At 42.8% G+C, this 20,180-nt stretch overlaps 1 pseudogene; it reads right to left on the bottom strand.

Annotated features, from left to right (window-relative positions):
* Positions 1 to 387: 387 nt before the first annotated feature.
* LOC135326504 (ankyrin repeat and MYND domain-containing protein 1-like) lies at positions 388 to 17,791 on the bottom strand (annotated as a pseudogene).
* Between the last annotated feature and the right edge of the window lie 2,389 nt (positions 17,792 to 20,180).

Raw genomic sequence — 20,180 nt, 5'->3', positions numbered from 1 at the left:
GTTTGACTGATCAGTAATTTATTATCATAGCTTATAACATGCCTAAATTTATTATCTACTATATATATATATATCTCATAACAGCTTTTCCTGTTTTGATTGTAGCCTCATGGAAACACACGTTACTTCCGTTTTTAATGGCTGGATGTAGAATTACAGCTAACTCTTTACAAACCAATTATGAACAGAATCTTACTATAAAATGTGACAACAGGGATTGCCTTCACAGGCAAAACTACTAGAGGTATTCAGTCTTCGGGTGGTTATAAGTTTGGCAGCAAATGAAATGAGTCTCAAGACAAATGAAGGGAAAAGTAAATTTTCAGTGAAAGCTTCTGAAGAAGGCCCTAGACAAATCCTAAGGACACAAGAGGCTGTTTGTTCTGATGAATGCAAAGAACACGGTATCTTCAGTTACGGGAACTGAAGTCATACCTGATAATATTCAAAATAGGCATAGTCGACAGCTGTTCCCACTGCTTTTTGCTGTCCTTCCCTAAGAGTAACTGGTGCAAGGATATCCGCGCCAGCTTCAAGCAGCTTATCAACCTGAAAAAAGAAAGCAAAACATTTGACATCCAGCTTTCTAACTATACTGTGTCCATGCCACAGTTAGAGACAGGGCTGAATATCAGAGCTTAACCTCGATTTGTGTGGCTACTCTGTACCAAATTGTGCATTTCTTCTGCCACTGGAGAGCCGTTGATGGACTGTTAAATCTACATGTGTTTTGTAAATAAAACCTTCTTGGAGGCATTTGCTATTTGTTTCTGGATATCTCACAACCTAATCTTGCAGCAACAGATGAAGCACGGACAACTAGTGACGCAGGGGTAGAACAGAACCCGGCTGGAGAAATCACCTCCTCTCCTAGTGCTCCTCAACGGCAGTCTTCCTCCCCTCCATTCTCAATGAGGTCAGCTCTGTGCTTTATGGGACGAGGGAAAAATGTCCAGTTTTCACAAGGCCAAATGCTTCCATTGAGCTCATCACAGGTGAGAAAGTGCACTTTATCAACTACTTTATATAGCACAATCAAATGCAATGCATCTTTCTTCATGTGGATGCCAGCTGTGTTTACAAGCAAGGGAACAGTCAGATCTGACAGGGCCATGGGCAACCCCCCATCTGCTTTAAATGCAGTGTTTCCTCTTCTACACAAGGAGGTTGCCATCACCTTCATTCAAACATGAAAACCTCTATTCCTTAGGAGACAAACAAATAGCATTGGGAAGAGACACAAATGAATTGTTCTGCAAAAAAAAAAAAAAAAAAAAAAAAAATCAGCTTGCCCATTAAAGAGAAATGGAACTCAACACACCTGATAAAAATTACTGCTTTTCCTGAAGTTAAAAACAACAAAAAACCCCCACATTTCTCTCACCAAAGCAATCCTCTGTGCTTTTGTTCTCTTCTGTTCATATGTGGTACTGACAGCTGTACAGAGGGCACTTCTTACTGCTCTGCTTAATGGCAGATTTGGATCAGCCCCATGTTTGAGGAGTTCGACCACTGCCTGCAAATGCAACAGATAATTGCTGGAGATGCATTTTGACAGTTCCACAGCAGAAAAGCGATACCCCAGCCAGACCAAGATGCTATAGGGTAGGTTTCATAAAATATACTAAAACCACCTATGTTTTACCATAAAGATAAGGATTAGAGAGGTTGAACATTTATGGTCTATTAGATCATCACTCCATTGAATGTTAGCCTCTGAGAGGGGCAGGAGAAGCAGTAGAATGTGTTGGATATGGGACTTTCCATTCCATTCCGTGGGAAGTCCTGAAATTTCATCTTTTCTGTACAAACAAATCAAAGATGCAGTAAACTCTTTTTTCCCAGAAAAATACCTAAATTGTCTTTTAAAAGAAACAAAGATAACATAAGGAAAAATGTTCTGGTTCAAACATTTGATACAGAATCTATTTTCTACTGTATTTGGCTGCATCCATTTCTACTGTATCTACTTCTGCAGTCCATCCTGTAGCTCCCTATTATATTGTATCCAGATGATTGATAACTTTCTACTGAAATAAATATAACTAGAAAGTAACAATACACAGTAGATCTTTTCCATTATGATCTACCATTAATCCTAACACACAGTATAAAACTTGCAGTGACAGAACAAGAGGTAAAATTTTGATTTCATCAGTAACACTGAAAGTGGCTTCCCCTCGCTTTGTTCACATCTGCATTTCCAAGACAATGCCTGACTGAATTATTAGCGTGCTTTTACACAGGAGAAAGTAACCCGAGAAACAGAAATTAGACCCAAACCCTGCCCCTATCAGCTTATTACCTGAACCACTAGGCTACACAGTCACGCTTGCTCCCTTCCAATTGTTCTTCCCCTGGCCTTGTGCTGGCTGGTTGCCTGCACAACGGCTGAGCTTAGTGGGCAGCCTGGGTGCAGCTCTTACCCCCTCACTCTCCTCCCTTGTTTTCCACAAAGATGAACCATTAGCCTGGAGCTGTATTCCAAGAGGAGCAGAGCACTGTAGACACACCACTTTGTCACCATTACCTGTTTTGCTGGTACACTTTCTCTCGCAGCATGCTGGCTGCTGTGGACCCACTCTTAAGGGCCTTGTCTGAGCAGAAGGGAGGCCATTCCCTGCTCAGGGAAGGTAGGTGCTGACTTCACATATTGCACTCTACTGTGTGAGCTGTAAGCCTCCTCTGTGCAGTGCTGAGCCCCGTAATGCCCAGATCCTTTCCAAGTGTGATCACTGATCTTTTCCTAGAAAAGCATACTCCTTACCCTCAAAGAGCTACATTTTTTTTCTCATATCCAGAAGCAAAGTGTTTTAACATTTGGCTGGGATGATTTGAGTGGGGAGGTAGCCTGTAAGAGAACTGCATGTTCTTGTGATTCATAAAAATGGATACTCTTCTCTGAATGCTATACCCTTCTGAATCTTACCAAATATTTCTAGCTATCACTGTCATACTACAGGGCTCCTCTAGTTCAGCTCATGCAACATCCACAGGTTTGAAAGAAAAGCAAATTTAGTACTTTCTCTGGGAATGAATTATGGCAAACATAACTAGTTACCCAAGTCTGCCTGTCATCAGAGAAGGCAGAGACAAATGGAGGAGTACAACACACGTAAAGAGGAACTCAAAGATGCTCACCAAATCATTCCCACTGGCGATTGCTAAGCAAAGTGGTGAATGGCCACTCCACAGTGTGTTTGGATTTGCCTTATGCATTAAAAGGAGGCGGATAACATCTCTGGCATGCTGTGTAGGCAGGTGCAGAAAAAGGTGGAATTAGATCATAATAATGTTAACTTTTAAATATAATGTATATGTAACAATAATGAACAAAATGAGCAGCATAAAACACGTTCAAGCCTTTCACCTAAGCTATGATCCTATAGCAAAAGTATACCTCCATTTTCTCATGGCTAAGAACCCCAAGCATGGTAGTGTTATGCATAAACCTCTCCATCAGATTACCAAATCTCATTAACCCTGCTGCCAAAGGGTATACGTAAGCTTGCCTCTGAAGAAGTACATCTCCTCTCTCAAAAACCTCTCCTTCCTCCAAGTGCACACCTCGTAAATCTGCTAGAAGAATGTTACTACGGTAAAAACCCAAATGCTCAAAGGTTAGCACATGAGAAAACTCAGACTGTCCAGCTTCAAATTGGCCTCGTGAATAGTAAAACTTAATGGCCAAGTCACTAATGGAAACTTAAGCAGAGGAATTTCCTGTGTTAAACAGAATTCTAAAGACTTAAGAAATATTTTTTTCTCAAGTGCTAATGGGTTTTTAATCAGTACAACACTAATAATTCACAGCGTAAGGAGTTTATCCTGGGAATTCAATCAGCTCCTTACAGAGGGATGAAAAGTATTCATTCCCCAGATATGTCATTTGGGGAGTTTAGCTTATAAGTACTCTCTATGAGCAGAACCTCGGATGCCATGCTCTTACCTCACAGTTATCCTCTCTTTCGCATGCAATATGCAATGCACTCCTTCCACCTTCTTCTGGAACAGGACCAAAATAGGAGGAGAAGTACCCTTTTGGTGGTCCTGCTTCATTCTTCAGGTGCACAGTGACACCACGGGACAACTGGGTTTCTCTGGTTTGAGGCAGAGGAACCTAAGTGAAATTATGTGAACATTTGTAACATAGCTCAGAGACATACAGAAGAAAATAAACTGCTTGGTCACCCATTGCTCTGGATGTCAATCATGGACGAGACTTGTTCAGCCTCACCAAAGCAATGGCCACCCTTTTTCTACTTCCTTCTTTACATTCAGATTCCATCTGCCTAAATCATCTTCAGCACTGCACATTAAGAAATTTGACTCCACTGGAGGAATCCAGGGAAGGAAAATTTTACAGACAGAATTTAATAACTTTTACTGGGCCAAATGATACAGTGAGGGGTGGGAAGAAAGAAGCAAGCTATCAGGCAAAAAGGGTCTTCACTCAAGTTCATTCACATGTCATTCATTTAAGGTGCATGAATATAGGCTTACCAGACCAATATAAAAAAATAAAAAATGGTATGTCAGAAAGTAATATACCTGCACTGCATCTGGGCATTTTATAACTGCATACTGTTTGCAAATAGGTACCAAGTCATCCTGATTGCTACTAAAGGAGAAAGTACTGCAATACAAACTGAAGAAGCTATCTAAACCTCCCTGGACTGCAAACAGACATTCACCTTAGCCACTGTCATGACAAGACAAATCTTATCTTTCCTGTTACACAAGCCAACTCATTTTTCAAGTGACTAGGACCTGATGGGATGTCAGGGAGCCCATCAATGTCATTGCAAGGTCACTCAATTATCTTTGAAATGTCATGGCTACCACGTGAGGTTCCTGAGGACTGGAAGAAAGCAAATGTCACTCCTATATTCGGGAAGGGCAAGAAGGAGGATCTGCAGAATTACAAGTATGTCAGCCTCATTTCAATCCCTGGGAAGGTGATGAAGCACATCCTCTGGGAAGCCATTTCCAAAAATACTAAGGAAAAGAAAGTGAATGGGAGTCGTCACCTTGGATTTACAAAGGGGAAATCGAGCCTGAACAACTTGATAGCCTTCTACAAGGACATGACCAGTTTGGTGAAAGATGGGAGAGCAGTGGATGTCATTTACCTTGATGTCAGTAAGGCTGTCAAAACTTTTTCCCACAACGTCTGCATAGACAAGCTCCTAAAGTATGGCTTACATAAATGGACAGTGAGGACTGAAAACTAGCTGAACTACCGGATTCAAAGGGTTATGATCAGTGGCATGAAGTTCAGCCGAGGGCCAGTCACCAGTGGTGCACCTACAGGGGTCAATACAAGGACAATACTGGTTAAGTTGTTTACTACTGTTTACTAATTGACCTGGATGAAGGGATAGAGTGCACCCTCAGCAAGTTTGCTGATGATCCCAAACTGGGAGGAGTGGCTGATACACCAGAGGGCTGCGTTGCCATTCAGAGGGACCTCGAGAGACTGGACAGATGGGCAGAGGGGAACCTCATGAAGTTCAACAAAGGGAAGTGCAGAGTCCTGCCCCTGGGGAGGAATAACCCCAGGCACCAGTATATGCTGGGGGCTGACCTACTGGAAAGTAGCTCTGCAGAAAAGGACCTGGGGGTCCTGGTGGACAAGCTGAACATGACCAGTAACGTGCCTTTGCAGCAAAGCAGGCCAACAGCATCGTGGGCAGCATTAGAAAGAGCGTGGCCAGCAGGTCAATGGAGGTGATCCTTCCCCTCTGTTCAGCCCAGGTCAGACCACATCTGTGTGTCTAGTTCTGGACTCCCCTGGAGCAAGTCCAGCAAAGGACCACAAAGAGGATTAAGGAACTGGAGCATCTCTCGTGCAAGGAGAGGCTGCGATTGTTTAGCTTTGAGAAGAGAAGGCTCGGGGGATCTTATCAATGTGTATAAATACCTGATGGGAGGGAGTAAACAAGCTGGAGCCTTACTCTTCTCAGTGGCACCCAGTGGCAGGACAAGAAGCAATGGGCAGGAAATGAAAGACAGGAAATTCCACTTGAACATAATAAAAATCTTTTTTTCCTGTGAGGGTGACCAAACACGGGAAGAGGTTGCCCAGAGAGGCCATGGAGTCTCCATTCCTGGAGATATTCAAAGCCCAACTGGACAAGGTCCTGAGCAACTTGCTCTCATTGACCCTCCTTTGAGCTGGGGTTTTGGACCAGACGATCTTCAGAGGTCCCTTCCAAACTCTCAACTGTTTGGTAATTCTGTGAAATGATTTAAGTACTATAACGTAAAGTAATTCCTCAGGTAACAAATGCCAAAAAGAGCACTTTTTGCTGGTATAGCTCCATCACAAGTAGACAATTATCAAAAAAATTGGCAACCCTAACCAAAAAGTTCTGTACTACCAAAAAAGTTTACTGCAGAGCTATCTTTCTGTAACTCTGGGGGCACAGTGAATGCTGCAGGAATCCAGCAGAAAGAGTCTGTGTTCAAGGAAAACAAAACAAAACAAAAACAAGCAGGCAGGCTCCATGGAGATGAAACAAGCGGGTCCCATCATGTATCTGTTTCTGACAGTGGTCCTATGTTCACTGCTCTCATTATACCTTCAGGCATTTATACTAGACTGCCCACAAGAGACTTTTAACCTCTGCCTTAAACGAGGCATGACAGCAAAAATGTTCTGGGGCATCAAAACACATGGATGTGTTTACTGTAACCCAATAATACAGACCTCCAGTGGCTTTTTTTTTTTTTTTTTACTTTTTTTCTTTTCTAAAGGAACATAGTTATTCCAATAGGATGCAAAAATTTCACGGAAATCAAGCAGGCAGGAAGCTCAACTCCCTGCTTATGTATTGTGCAGCCTTCAAGAGCTGCAAGAAGCTGAGCTCACAAAGCAACATACCTGGTCTGGACCATATACCTCATTTCCATCTTCTGCCCTTGCATCAAGATCTGGTGCAGAATGCAGGAGGTACTGTGTTATCTGGACTCCTTCCTCCCCAGGAATAGATACAGCTATGTGGAGAGGGGTTAAACTCCCAAACTGAAAAAAGAAACATAGCATTAGACTCCTGTTTATCGCAACTTAAAACAGTACCAAATATTTTCAAAAGAATAATCCCAGCTTCCTCTTCCCACATACTGTGTCTCACTTTCAGCCACCATGAACCTACAAACTGAGTTACAGGACAGTGGAAAGCTCAAGGTACCAGATACACAATGTACCAAAATCACAACAGCTGTTACCAACTTGAGGAGCAGCTTCACAAGCATTCCCCAGTCATTCATGGGCTTGGCAACAAGAAAACATAATGAGGAAGGAAAACTCAGGGAATAAGGAGCTTTGAGTTCTTTCTATAAAATAGTTCTTTGAACAGGATAATCACTTTAAACAGCTTTTTGTCCATTCTAAAGCTGGTTCTTACTTGCAGATTTTACAGCAGGACACAGAAGCTGCTGCACTCATCTAGAATCCTACATCATTATCAATTATAATGCAATAAAACCTTGGATGGAAGCCGCACATCAGTCCTGGCTCCCCTTTCTAAGAGGAGTTTCTCTGCTTCTGCATCTGCAGCTTTAATGGCAAGGAAGAGAAGGGGTGCTGGTATCCAGCATGCATTGGGATCTGCACCTCGGTGAAGCAGCAGCTGGATTGTTGCCCATCTCTTCTGCTGTCTAAAGTTGACATGGAAAATACCAGAATCACTCATTAGCATCTTGCAAAAAACCTCTAAATGATGGTGAACTAAGATGACTCCCAGGTGCAGACATTAAAAATGGCATTTGGCAGAGACAAGACTTCATTCTTTAGAGCAGTGTCACAACAACTGCCGTGCTCCACCCAGGCAACAATATTATTACCTGAAGAGGATATCTCACCCCTCCAAACTAAAAAGGCAGCACTTAAAAGCAGTTCCTTCGGGTTGCATGGGAATGGATAGGCAAAGTAAGGTTCCCTGCATCTCCACTATTCACTCATGTGTCACTTCTAAACGTTTAGTGTGAGACTTGTTTAATGACAGAAACAGACTGACTCCTCCTTCCTGTCATCTAAGACTGTTTGGAGGGTTCTTTCCCCTATCGTACTTCATTCATCCATCCCAAGAAAACAGAGATACTTTTTCTGTGTTTCCCTTAACCAAAGCTGGAACAAGAGCTATGCTGGACTAGGACAGTGTATTTCAGCAGGCTGATGATTCCATCTGTATTTCCATGGAGGCAAAATACACATGCACACCCCTAAAAAAGAAACCTAACACCATCAAAAAAAGCAAACAGTCCTTGGATATCACCCAGAAACTCTACCACATAGTGATCTGGGCAGAGGCTCCTCTTTTCTCACATGGCATTAACTCATTTTTACTCACAAGCCCTACATTCAGTGCATCTTTATATTCCAATGAAAAACATGCAATGCACACACAATATTCATGAGAGAAGCAAGGGAGGTGGCAAGATGTGCCACAAAAGCCAAATGCAAGGGATGAAGGGCAAGAAGGCCAACAGGGAATTTTCATTGTGGGAATTCTAAGACGTCAAAGTGACCTACGCTGGCATAAAACCCAACACAAAAATTTCATCATCTTTGGGGACTGCTCTGGAGGCAAAACAAAAGGCAAGATGTGGCCCTTTGGGGGATCCATAAAAGCAAGACAAAAAGACTACATTTCAGGCCACGCGGCTAAACAGACACCTGTAGAAAACAACCAGCACGGTCAAATGTAGTCAAAACTTCAAAGAGTAAGCTGAATATATTCTTATCTTTCCTCATGTCCACACTACACTGCAGGTGTGCATAGCAGACTGTGACAAGCTGCAAAGTATGCAATCAAGAAATCTTGTCTTGTTCAAGCATGAGGTCCTTAGCTTGAACTACACTTTCCAGCTTCACTCTTCACACTCTGCCAACCTGAATTATAACAGAGCATATAAACGAGTGGCTTCTACTGATATGAACACGAGATTTCTATAGTTAAGCAAACAAAAATATACTGACATCTGACTAGCTTTTCCTGCAATAGCTGCACCCTTCTGTGAAATATGTGAAATACTAATTGTTGCCTTCTATGTTCAAAGAGACTTAGGAGACTCTGTCTCCCATTCATAGGGCATAAGTGAGACTTACTCTGCGATTACGCCTTCAGACACATTAGCTGTTTCTGATGGTTCTGATTGTTCTTTCTGCTTGAAGATTAAAAAAATAAAAGAAAGTAGTTACAAAAATGAAAAACCACACTTTCAATGGGTGAGTCAGCATATTCAGTCATCAGAACAATAATACAAGTAATAACAGTAATACAAGAGCATGTAATAATAATGGAATTCAGTTAACAACAGATAGGGAAATCATTTAGAAGCAATTTGTAACTAAGTTTTTTTTTTTAAATAAACCAAATGACTGAACATTTTCTTGCTCAATTTCCTTTGTGAGTAAAACATGTTTACAAGACTCTTACAGATTTTCAACCTGCATTATTTTGCACGAGAATGTAGAACTAGGACCTCCAAGACCACTGTTTCCAAATCTTCTGGATTCGTATTCAACTCAGAGGAAAAGAGAAAGCAAAGCACATTTTCCTTTCTGAATCTTAGAGACCGTGACAGAAACAAATCCTGTTTATTCCTAATTTCCTTTTCTCACTCCAAAATGAGAAGTAATAGTTTCACACTGATTTTCTGTGAATCTCTGAGCATCTGCTTTATATACATCTCTCTCTCTCTCTTTCTTTCCTTCCCACAGAAGTCTTGCAACTTTGGTAACGGGCCACCACTTAAACATACTCTTGGAACTTGAACAGGTACTTTACAGCAACCAAAAACTATTCTGTAGTTCATTTCCAACAAGTTTCTTGAGGGCATTTAGACCTGTGTAGCCTCTTCTGAAAGCCTCAGCAACATCCTTACATTTCTAGCCTCCTCTGAAACACGTCCAAGACCACACAGTCCCTACCTGCCTAGGCCCCTCTTTGATTCCTTCTATCTTCTCAGACTGTTTGGCGATTCCTGACCCTCTGCTTCACCCTTGTTTTCATCTCCTTCCCCACTGCATGGTTTGTACTCTTACAAAATATGTATCATGCTCCTCCACAGGACAATTTAAAGCAGGTGCTTCTCTTTTCAGCAGGAGGAAGCCTAGGGTCATGAGTCTTCCTTTGTAAACACTCCCTAAGGGTCAAGAGACTCCTCTGACAGTTGAATTGCTTCTTGCTTGACACTTCAACCATGCCAGCAGGACTCTGTGCTATCGGAACCACCTAAATCCTCTTGTCCTGCTTGGATGCTTTCGTAATTCCCACCAGTTGCCCACTGCATCTTCGCTGTCTTAAATACCTAGCAGACATGGCCTCACATCTGTGCTATTAATACAGTGCCCTATTTCAACTGCAGAGTAAGCTTGTTTCTGCACTGGAGCTTGGTCATTTGAAGTAGGACTTAGTAGTGTAAGAGCAGAGAATACTCTGCATCCTCAGAGTGCAAGATGCACAAAAGTTCTGGCTTTTTCCTAGGGAGTCAACACAGTAAAGTAATTCCGAAAAGTAAACTTACAGCTTGAGACGATAATATATCATGATTCTGACATTTTAGATTAGAAATAAACCAACCTTGCAGCTGTGCAGGTTCCTCTCAGCAATATTACCCTTAAAAGATTCTGCTGGATAATACAGAATAAAGCACATGGAGAGAGCAGATAATCCTTCATCACTACACTTATTCACATCAGCTCCACTATCGAGAAGAAGATTGACAATATCGTTGTGGGAAGTAACCTGTAGAGGAGAAAATGCTTCAGGATGTTATTTAATTTTGTAAACATCTGTACTTGCACATACACTCACGCACTTGCAGATTTCTACATGGAAAGAATAGGCAGCACAGTTTGAAAGTAGTGACAGCCAACACTGTTGAACTAATTCAGGTTTATATTTGCCACACAATAAAAACGCGATACTGAACCATGTCTTACGGGGTTCAGAATGTGTATCTTGGAGCATCCTCAAGTACATCCCTGACCTTCCTCTCTTTTTTATAGCAATTTCTACCAGCTTTCACAGGAACTCAGTGAGGATTCACACACAGAAAGAAATATAGCGCCCTAAATTATTATCTAAATTTTGCTGGACTTTACAATGAATGCCAGCTATTCAGGTAGCTGAAAAGGGCACAAAGAAAAGCGGAGGTCATCCTCCCCTACAGCAAGTCATGCATGCACAGTTTCTAACCACCACCCCTTGCCAGCAAAAACAAAATAACCCTGTCTGAATGTGATTATGACTGGACAAGAAAAAAACAGTAATAAGGACAGGGTCATACCCAAGAACGCAGATCTAGTCCACTGCATAATCACAAACGGAAAACAAACTTGACAGCTAAAATAATCTCTAATGTTTACTGAAGTGCTTCTTTTTGTAGATTATTATTTACTGTGGGGTTTGGCATGATACCATTCATTACAGATATTCCTCATGCCACACCTGCTCTTTTGTTGTTTACTGAACACTCCCTTCACACTTACTATGTAATGGAACAAGAGAAAAATCTAATCCAGGCTACTACACCAGGAATTTCTCATCATATGGTAAAGAGTCATTCTCAGAGTCTTACAGCGGCAGCAGCAAGTGCTGTGTATCCATGTTTGTCTGCTACGTCCGGATGAGCAAGCTCATCCCTCAGAATCGTATAGACCCCATCAAAGCCTCCTTTTGCCGCTTTCTGAATTAACTGCTCTGAGGCAAGTTCTTTGGGGCCTGGAGGCCCATAAGTACTGCGGACTCCACTGAGAATGAAGTTGACGTCTGAAGTAAACTCTGCTTCACAGCACCTAGCAAAGGAGAAAAAAGCACTGATGCATTTAAGCAGCTAGGTACTCTTAGGCCGCTAATGCAATTAAAGAAAAAACACATCAAGAGCAAAACATGCTGCTGGGTAAGATGCAAAAATATGAACAGCTATCATTTTAAGAACTATTTCAGATAGTATAAGTTTGCTTAAATTACAGGCAGAAAGGCAAACTAGTCTAGGGGCTGCTGGCAGCAGCACACAGATTTTGGCTACAGAAGAGTTCATAAATATCCAGCCATCCAACACCTATAAAATTAGAAAGCAAAATCTAACTGCCAAGTGTTTCTACAAACAGAATATTTAGCATGCACATTCATATCTGTTTAGTATCTGATTTATATAACCAGCTTTAGCTATGGCTATAAAATACACACATGTGGCACGTGTTCCCAGCAACAAAGCAAACCAAAACATACTCTGCCTGCCCAAAGAACATCTCCATGTACAAGTATCAAGCTACACATAAACCTAAGGCTCAGTGGGCAGTTACAACTAGCTGCAGACTTGCTGCAGCATGTTTTCTATAGCCTTGAAGTAGAATAAGAGTTAAGACAACCACAGAAAGGTACCATTGGTATCGCAAATTGTTTGTTTCATTTAAAAAAAATCCTCATTGGCAACCTGTCATCTCAAGACTATAAAAAAACTTTTGGAGAGCAGCTGCAATCATGCAACTTATATTTGAAAATAATAGATATGATTTATAAAAATCCATACATAAAAAACAAATGATCAACAGCTACCTGTGCTTATAAACACGCATCTGCATTCTGACCAGTAAGGGGGTTACTTTGCAACAGGCCAAGGTTCTTCCTCAGGCAGCTTGGAGGTATTCTGAAAATATGAAGCATCACACTCTTTCGGAAAGGTGCAAGTCAAAGTAAGATGATCTGTGTTATGGGAATAGGCAAAAACTCCTTCAGGCAAAATATTCTTGTCATCAAAGGGGAGACGTTTATAGCTACGGAGAAATGGGTCCCCCTCAACAGAAATATACGTCCTTTGAGAACTGGCATCAACATATCTGAAGTGTTCTGGATGATCCGAGACAGAAAAATAACCAGGTACTTCAGTACACAGTTTAATTAGATGATTCCTCAGCCACAAGCCAACATCCTGACAGCCATCTGGATAGCTCTCAATTCCCAGTCCAAATCGCTCATCAGAGTTGTACAGCCCCTTAAGAAACGAGTAAGCTCGTTAGTATCAATCAGAGATCAAACAAGTTATACAATTAAAGTCTGGTTTCTATCTCAACTGTTCTGCCTGCGTCTTATTGGTCCACTTCTTATTGGCAGAGTAATAACTGCTGAAGCCATTCTGTACTACAAAGCCTTCACAGTCAGTTTGATTCATTTAATGACAAACACATTAACTTTTCCAGTACAAGAACAGTGGAAGGCCCTAAATTTAACTACATTGGGATGTTATGTTTAGATGAAATTTCACGTAGATTTTAGCCTGAGCAGGATTCTGTTTTATACTATTCTGTATCCAGCTTTGCATTCATTAGCCACACTGCTACTTTTTAGACCAGGATAGATTTTCAGTAATGTTTTCTAAATCAGAAGAAACACCTCTGACACACAACTGCACAGGCGTAGAGTATGGGAAAGGTAGCGCAGTTCCCAGCTATTTCTTTTCTTACCATGGTCATTAACTTCAGGACAACATGGTAATTAACCTCAGGACAACCTTGCAAGCATGACAACACATGTTTTTATTTCATGCCAACAGAAGAGTCTCAGACACAAATACAGCACTACAAGACAGGAGTTTTAGCCTCCTTAGAAAACCATCCTAGTTTGATATGACACTATATTAAGCAATGCATGAGCACCGCTTCCAAATTCAAGCAGGCTGATGCATCTCCGGTGTTTCTGGATCACACACATGGCTCAAGGCATATTCACACAAGGCTATCACAACCTCAGAACAGCTATTTGGAACACAAATTAACTGCTTCACTCATTGAACTGTTTAGCTATGGAGATAAAGAACCAGGAAAACGCACTATGACTGGCAAGAATAAAATTTCAAGTTTGATTATAACCTGAGGGTGTTCTATTTTTCCCTTAGTTTCAGATTATACATGATCTATTCAAATTAAAGTTCTCCTAAATCCATAATTAGTGCCACATTATCAACATTCAGCAAGAATGTTATGTTCTTGTTGGCCAACTTAATGCAAAGGCTGTATGTTGTTTTGTTATATCTTTTGGATTATCTGATGAAGCACTGTTTCCTATTGCAGAGATACCCATGTATCAGTATGAGGGGAGGGCTGCCCTACGCTGGGCACTTTTCAGATACACCTTCTTCTTCTTTGAAAACAAAGAATTATAAACTCTTAGAAAACAAGTTTTCTAGCTTCTACTAGTAGCAGCAGGCCTGGAAATGATACAAAAGAGACAACTAGCTATCTCGATACTCCAGAATGCTCTTTGTCTCCACAGTTTCTTCAAATGCAGTATTTTTCAGTTTCATATTGCTGGCTTCTTAATATGTCTGTTGAGAGTACTGACTAGCTAATGAGTTCTTCATCTAGCAAGGGGAGTAAATACCGAAGACTTCTACATTAGAAACTGGAAAAAGACACTCTTCCAGGCATCAGATTTTCAGTTCTAGACAGGCAGTATCACATTATCTCCTTCAATATTTCCCTAAGCAAAAGTTGCGTACAGTAGAAGTTGAGTAGTTCAAGAGAGCAATCTGGCTTACTGGAGACTGAAGCATGACACTTTTGCTCTAAACAACCCAAACACTAATGGAGCTGCCTGGAAAAAAAAACCACTCAAATTTTCCTGTACTCATGCTGACTTTGAAAGGCAGGGAAATCATGGTAACAGCACAACATTTTTCCAGTTACCTGAAATTTTCTGCCGTCCTTCCATTCCCGAGTCCCATAGCCTTCTACATGGCTGAGATAAAATGCTCCAATGAATTTGGAACCATCAGGCCAGTAGCATATCCCTTTCCCATGGCGATGGTCCATGTACAACTGTCCCGTGTATCTCTGTAATCCACCACAAAGAGAAGGGACAGTAAGAATGATACCGTTCAGAGGACAGAAATAAGTGAATTTTTAATTGCCTCCTTAATGCAACAGAGCAGCACTAACAAGGTGAAGGAAACTGAGGATGAAACTGTTATACAGTTAAGAAAGACTAGGCAAAATCTCATCTTCACTGTAGTCACTGTCTTCAAAACTCCACCAAGATTTTACCAGTTGCCACAGCAGCTCTTCCATCATGTAGCAGTCATGATGGAAGATCATACTATTTTAGCAGTGTTTATCTCATTGATATGTTGCCAAATGATGCAGGCTAAACCAAGACCTATCAAAGTGTTCAACACCTCTCACAAAGACCTGTATCCCAATAAACATTTGGTTGGGAAATTTTGCATCCGACAAAACAGGGCATTCAGCATAGCCATGAAAACACATATTTTGCTAAAAAACAAGCAGCCGAATACATAAAACCCAGTAAAACCAAACGAAAAACACCTAGCTAACATGCTTATAAATCAATTTTTTCATTACAGAAGGAAAGAACCTCCACACATAGAGAATATTCCTACTTCCAAATGACAAAACTCTGCTTGGAGAAAGAGCTATCACTCAAATGCCCAACCCCTACCTTCTGATGAATTTTACTCACCCTCAACCTAACAACCCATACTCTTAAAGTACAATAAAATGCAGTCTGCAGTGAGTAGTCAAAATAATTTTGTATTAAATACAATTATTATATTTATTTAAAATATAATTAATAATATATAATAAATAAAATACAATTAACAATATGCTATAAATAAAATATAACTAAAGATGTATAATGAATAAAATAATTATAATATTTAAATAAAACGATATATGTTTATTGCTGTTCTCATGCGTCTTCAGCCCTGCCATAAGGTCTTTAATTTCCAGCTGCAGGTGAAGTCCCTGGAGATTACACCTTTGTGCACTACTTGCTAAAAAGATAAATTCGATTGCTACTCTAAAACTGGCACTTCTGACCCTCAGTAGAAAGTTCTGAAAAAACATCGTATCGTACGTAAACATAGTGCTGAACTGTATCAAGGTGACAGACGCTAAGTCAAAAGCTTGTCCATAATGCCTTTTGTCTTCAGTGAAGAAATCCTTAACTATCAGCCCACTCATCTGATGGATTTTGATTGAAATTTGATCAATCGTGATTGATTGTAGCCACAAACACTTTAAGGTATCCATTATTTTTAAGCAAAAAGACAGACATTTGGGGGACGTTTTATAGAAATTAATCAAAATTTTGTAATTGAAAAAAATTCCCATTTAAATCAAAACCTCAATTCCTTAAATGCTTTATTAAAGGCATTTGTGTGTCTTCAGTGTTATTTCTCTTCAAATTAAATCACCTAAATATCCTAATCAATCATATAGCTTGTCTTTAATAAAAGCATAACTGAAGGGATAGGATGAACCCTATGGAGAACAAAGTAGCCCTGGTATTCTGTAGCATAAACTATGACTATTCTTAGTTTGAATAAACTATGACTATTCTTAGTTTGAAAGAAAAAAGGTGAAAAGTGCTAAGTAAGTTCCCTAAGGCCTCGTCAGAGGATGGTGCCGTGGAGACTTTCATTTCTAGGTCACCAATGCAAATTCAGCCCAATCAACAAAACCCGAAAACTACTACCCTCTATCAAGTGAGTTGCCACAATAATCATCACCGAAGACAGGGAGCTGCTGCTACTGCTTCTGCCTGATGCGTGTTAGGACTTTTGCTTAGAACGCGGAGTTTGCCCCCAAAAGACAACAGTGAGGAGCAATGCCGAGGTCTTTATATTGCCAGAATTAAGGCTGTGTTTCTCTGCTAGACTGAAGACCGATTCTTGGGAGCATTGATAGGCAAATGGAGTTCCAGAGGAAGAGAAAAAGAGCTAATTTTAAATTTTCTATCTGCGCAACGGTATAGCTCATAAGCGGAAAAACAGATGTCCCACCGTGCAGACAACCGATCCCTAACGGATGATTTCGAGTTACGTTGCCGTGGCAGCTTTCCCTGACAATCAAAACGGCAGCTCAGTACTCACAGGTGGCGCAGAAGAGAAGAACCTCACAAGGGAACCGGAAACATTAGTCACTCCTCATGGTATTTTCACCATACAGGAAGATGCACTCACACTTCAGAGGTTAAACTTTGTACCAAAAGCTCACAGCAGCATCCCCTCCTCCCCTGCCGGCCTCCCGCTCTCCCCACTGGGGTCTGAGGCCACGTTCAGCCATCGACAGCGACCCAGGACTCGGCAACGGCATCACGGCAGCCATCTGCTTACCCTGAGCGTGAGGGCAGACCAAGTCCTTCGAAGCAGGGGGCAAAAGCACGTTATCTGGGAACTTGTGTCCCGATTTGCATTTTAGCAGCAAATATATTATTAACCTGAACACAGAGCAACAGAATGCCCCCAAAGGGCAGCAAGGGCCAGCGCGCTGGCCGAGCAGGTGCTCGGATGTTGCAGGGGAGCTGGGAAAGCGCTCGCTTTACTAAGAAATAAGGAGAAACCGCCTAGTTTGCCCCAAAACCAGAGGCGAGAGGAGAGATGCAAGCCTGGGAAAAACCCGCATTTCAGAGACCCACCTCCTTGCCAAATGGACCGGTGGGGAACACGAAGGCAGAAAGCCCTGCACGGCGCGCTCCCACCGCCTGGCCCGGCTCCCCGGCCCGGCCCAGGCCGGGGGGCGGCGGCGGGGGGCCCCGCTTGCAGCCGGTTGCGCCAGGCAGGGCGCTCCCCGACGGCGGCTCCCCGCGGCCCGCGCACCTCGCCGCCCCCAGGCCCGCTGCCGTCGCCGGGCGCTGCCGCCTCCTCTGCGCCGCCCTCGGCCGCCGCCTGACTGGAAACTCGCTCGGCACCGGCCTCCATGGCGGCGGCCCCCGCCGACGGCTCCGCAGCGGCCGCGCTCCGCCTCGGCGGCGCCCGCGTTGCCGTGGAGACGGTAGCGGGGCGAGGGAGGCGGGGCCGCCGCCGGGCCCCGGCAGCGCCTCCGCAGCGGCCCGGAGGCCCCGGAGCGTCTGCAGCGAAGGCCTGAGGAGGAAAGGCCCGGAGAGTCCTCGCTTCGTGCAGCCTGGGGTGCCTTCTCCTCGCTTACAGTCTGCAGGGGGCCGAAGCTGCTCCGCAGGAGCCGGGGCGCGGCGTTTGCTGGGGCTGCCCCCACCTCCCGCACGGCTCCTGCAGGGCCAGCGGCTCTCCCCGCTGAGGCCTGCGCGCGCGCGCTCGCCTTCACCCTGCCGTGGCTAGCTCCTGAGGAGCAATTTCTGGGAAAGGCATCGTTCAAATATACTGCATCGCACAACCCCTTACGTTCTGCAGGGGAGAGATGAGAGGGGAATTGGCGCAACGCAGCCCAGCAGAGAAGAAGCACGGAGCGTCACGGGTGAGGTGGAAGGAGTCCCTACAGTTGGCGTATGGCAAACTGTTCCTGGAGCAGCCCGTCCCTCGACAGCCAGCCCCCGCCTGCCCGCCGCGGCTGGAGCCAGGCCCATCTCCCAGGCCGACCCTCAAACACTCCTGGCGAGCTCGCTCGACCTCATGCACACCGGCGTTACACCGCCAGCACCGCTTCGCAAGTGGTTGGTGAGCTCCACGCTTGCACGGTGAATAACAGCAAGAGCAGAGCTTCATCGTTACTTTAGCACGACCAGCTGTCGCCGAAATGCACCAAGTCTACATCGGTCTAAGTTACCACATGGCCAGAGCAGCGACCGCTTCAGAGCCACGGCTCTGAGACCTCTCGGCCTCCTAAAAGACTTGTTCGCCACGAGCACAGCAGCGACTCCCACCCTGCACCTACTCAGCACAGCCTGTTGCATTACTCTTCTAACCCGCCAGAATTCAGCCGCTGCTGGGCAGGTTTTGGTGGCACCAGTGCTCTTTTTTCCATCGTTGCTACCCAGACGCTTTGAAGCAGTTGAAAGCAGCCTAGCGTAGCAAATTTGGGTAGTTTACACTTCCTTGTCTTCTTTGGGGTTATTCTAATGCCCATGTCGTACAGTTTAAGTTCATAATGCTTTGTCTACACCCAGAAGCCAGGAGGGTGGTCACATCCTTTCTTATCCCCTAAAGAGGGGTGGCATTTCAGGTAAAGCCATGGTGATTCTAAGCTGAGATCTGTGGGCAAGAGACATAAAAAAAAATGGGAGGTGGAATATTTTTTCCTCTTGACAAAGAACAAGCAGAGAAAGAAAACCCTCTGCCTACTCTTAAAGAGGCTTTTTTCTTGAACCAATAGGTGGTATAATTAGATGCCCTGGCATGCTAGAAAATATTGACAGTAACATCTCCAGATAACTTGGTTGCAGGGCTCCGTACCAGGAGAGCTTATCATGGATTGGTTTTGTGTTTAAAAAAATCCTCACAAATGCCAGATTTTCCAGCATTATAAAAAGAGCCAGCTAATCAGTTTAAACCTCCCTTTCTTTATGAAGAAAGCACTGTCAGTCTGAAGCTAGTAAGTCAATTTATAGTAAGACAAATGGGGAACTTTTCCTTAAGTCTCGGCTAAGCACTACAGCCCATGAAAGAACTTTTATTTAAAAATCATTTGAGCTTTAAAAACTTTTGATCTGCATTTTTATTTATTGTTTGTGAAAAACTTACCAGTCTCTGGTTTAATTTCCAGGATTCCTCTTAGGCTGTACCTGCCAGAATTACTGAAGCCATAATCTCCGTGACAGAAATTCAGAATGTTGAATCAATAAGGAATAGAAACCAGTGCATTGTAATCTGAAAACAATAGACTGGACATGTAATACCAGGGTATGAAACATCCCGTACAGTAAGTGTACTTCAGATGTTTTTAAGTGGAAATGTACTCTCTAAATAGCTGGTAAATTCTGCTGAGCAGGCCGTCAGGTGTGAATCTTAGGTCACACAGCTCTCATATATCCCTGTGAGAAATGTGGAGTAGTTTCTATTGTAAGTTGTGATGGGAGGTTATCGTTTATTAGGAGTAAATTATGGATAAGATACTATTTGCAGAAAAAATACAGGACTGGAAGAGACCTTTTGGAATTGCATCCTATCATTTTTTCTTTTAACTATACTGTTCATGCTGCATCATAAAACTAGGTCCTTTGCCCCATTATTCCTGTTTAAAAAGTAGTAATGTCACAGCCCAGCCTGAATTATAAATGGTTTGTATATCCTTTTTCCTTCTGCTAACATCTCTTCCACTTTGAATTCCTCTTGCCTGGCCAAAATACCACACACAGTTCTGGGTGAAGTGCCTTCTATGTTTACATTTCCCTATTTTTTCATCTGCTACACCGTAGGATGGTTCCTGCTTATGTTTTATTCCTGAAGCTGTCTTG

This window comes from Dromaius novaehollandiae, unplaced genomic scaffold (assembly GCF_036370855.1).
Source record: "Dromaius novaehollandiae isolate bDroNov1 unplaced genomic scaffold, bDroNov1.hap1 HAP1_SCAFFOLD_48, whole genome shotgun sequence".
NCBI lineage: Eukaryota > Metazoa > Chordata > Aves > Casuariiformes > Dromaiidae > Dromaius > Dromaius novaehollandiae.
The sequence above is the reverse complement of the archived record's forward strand: the minus strand, read 5'-3'. Positions and strand labels throughout refer to the sequence as shown.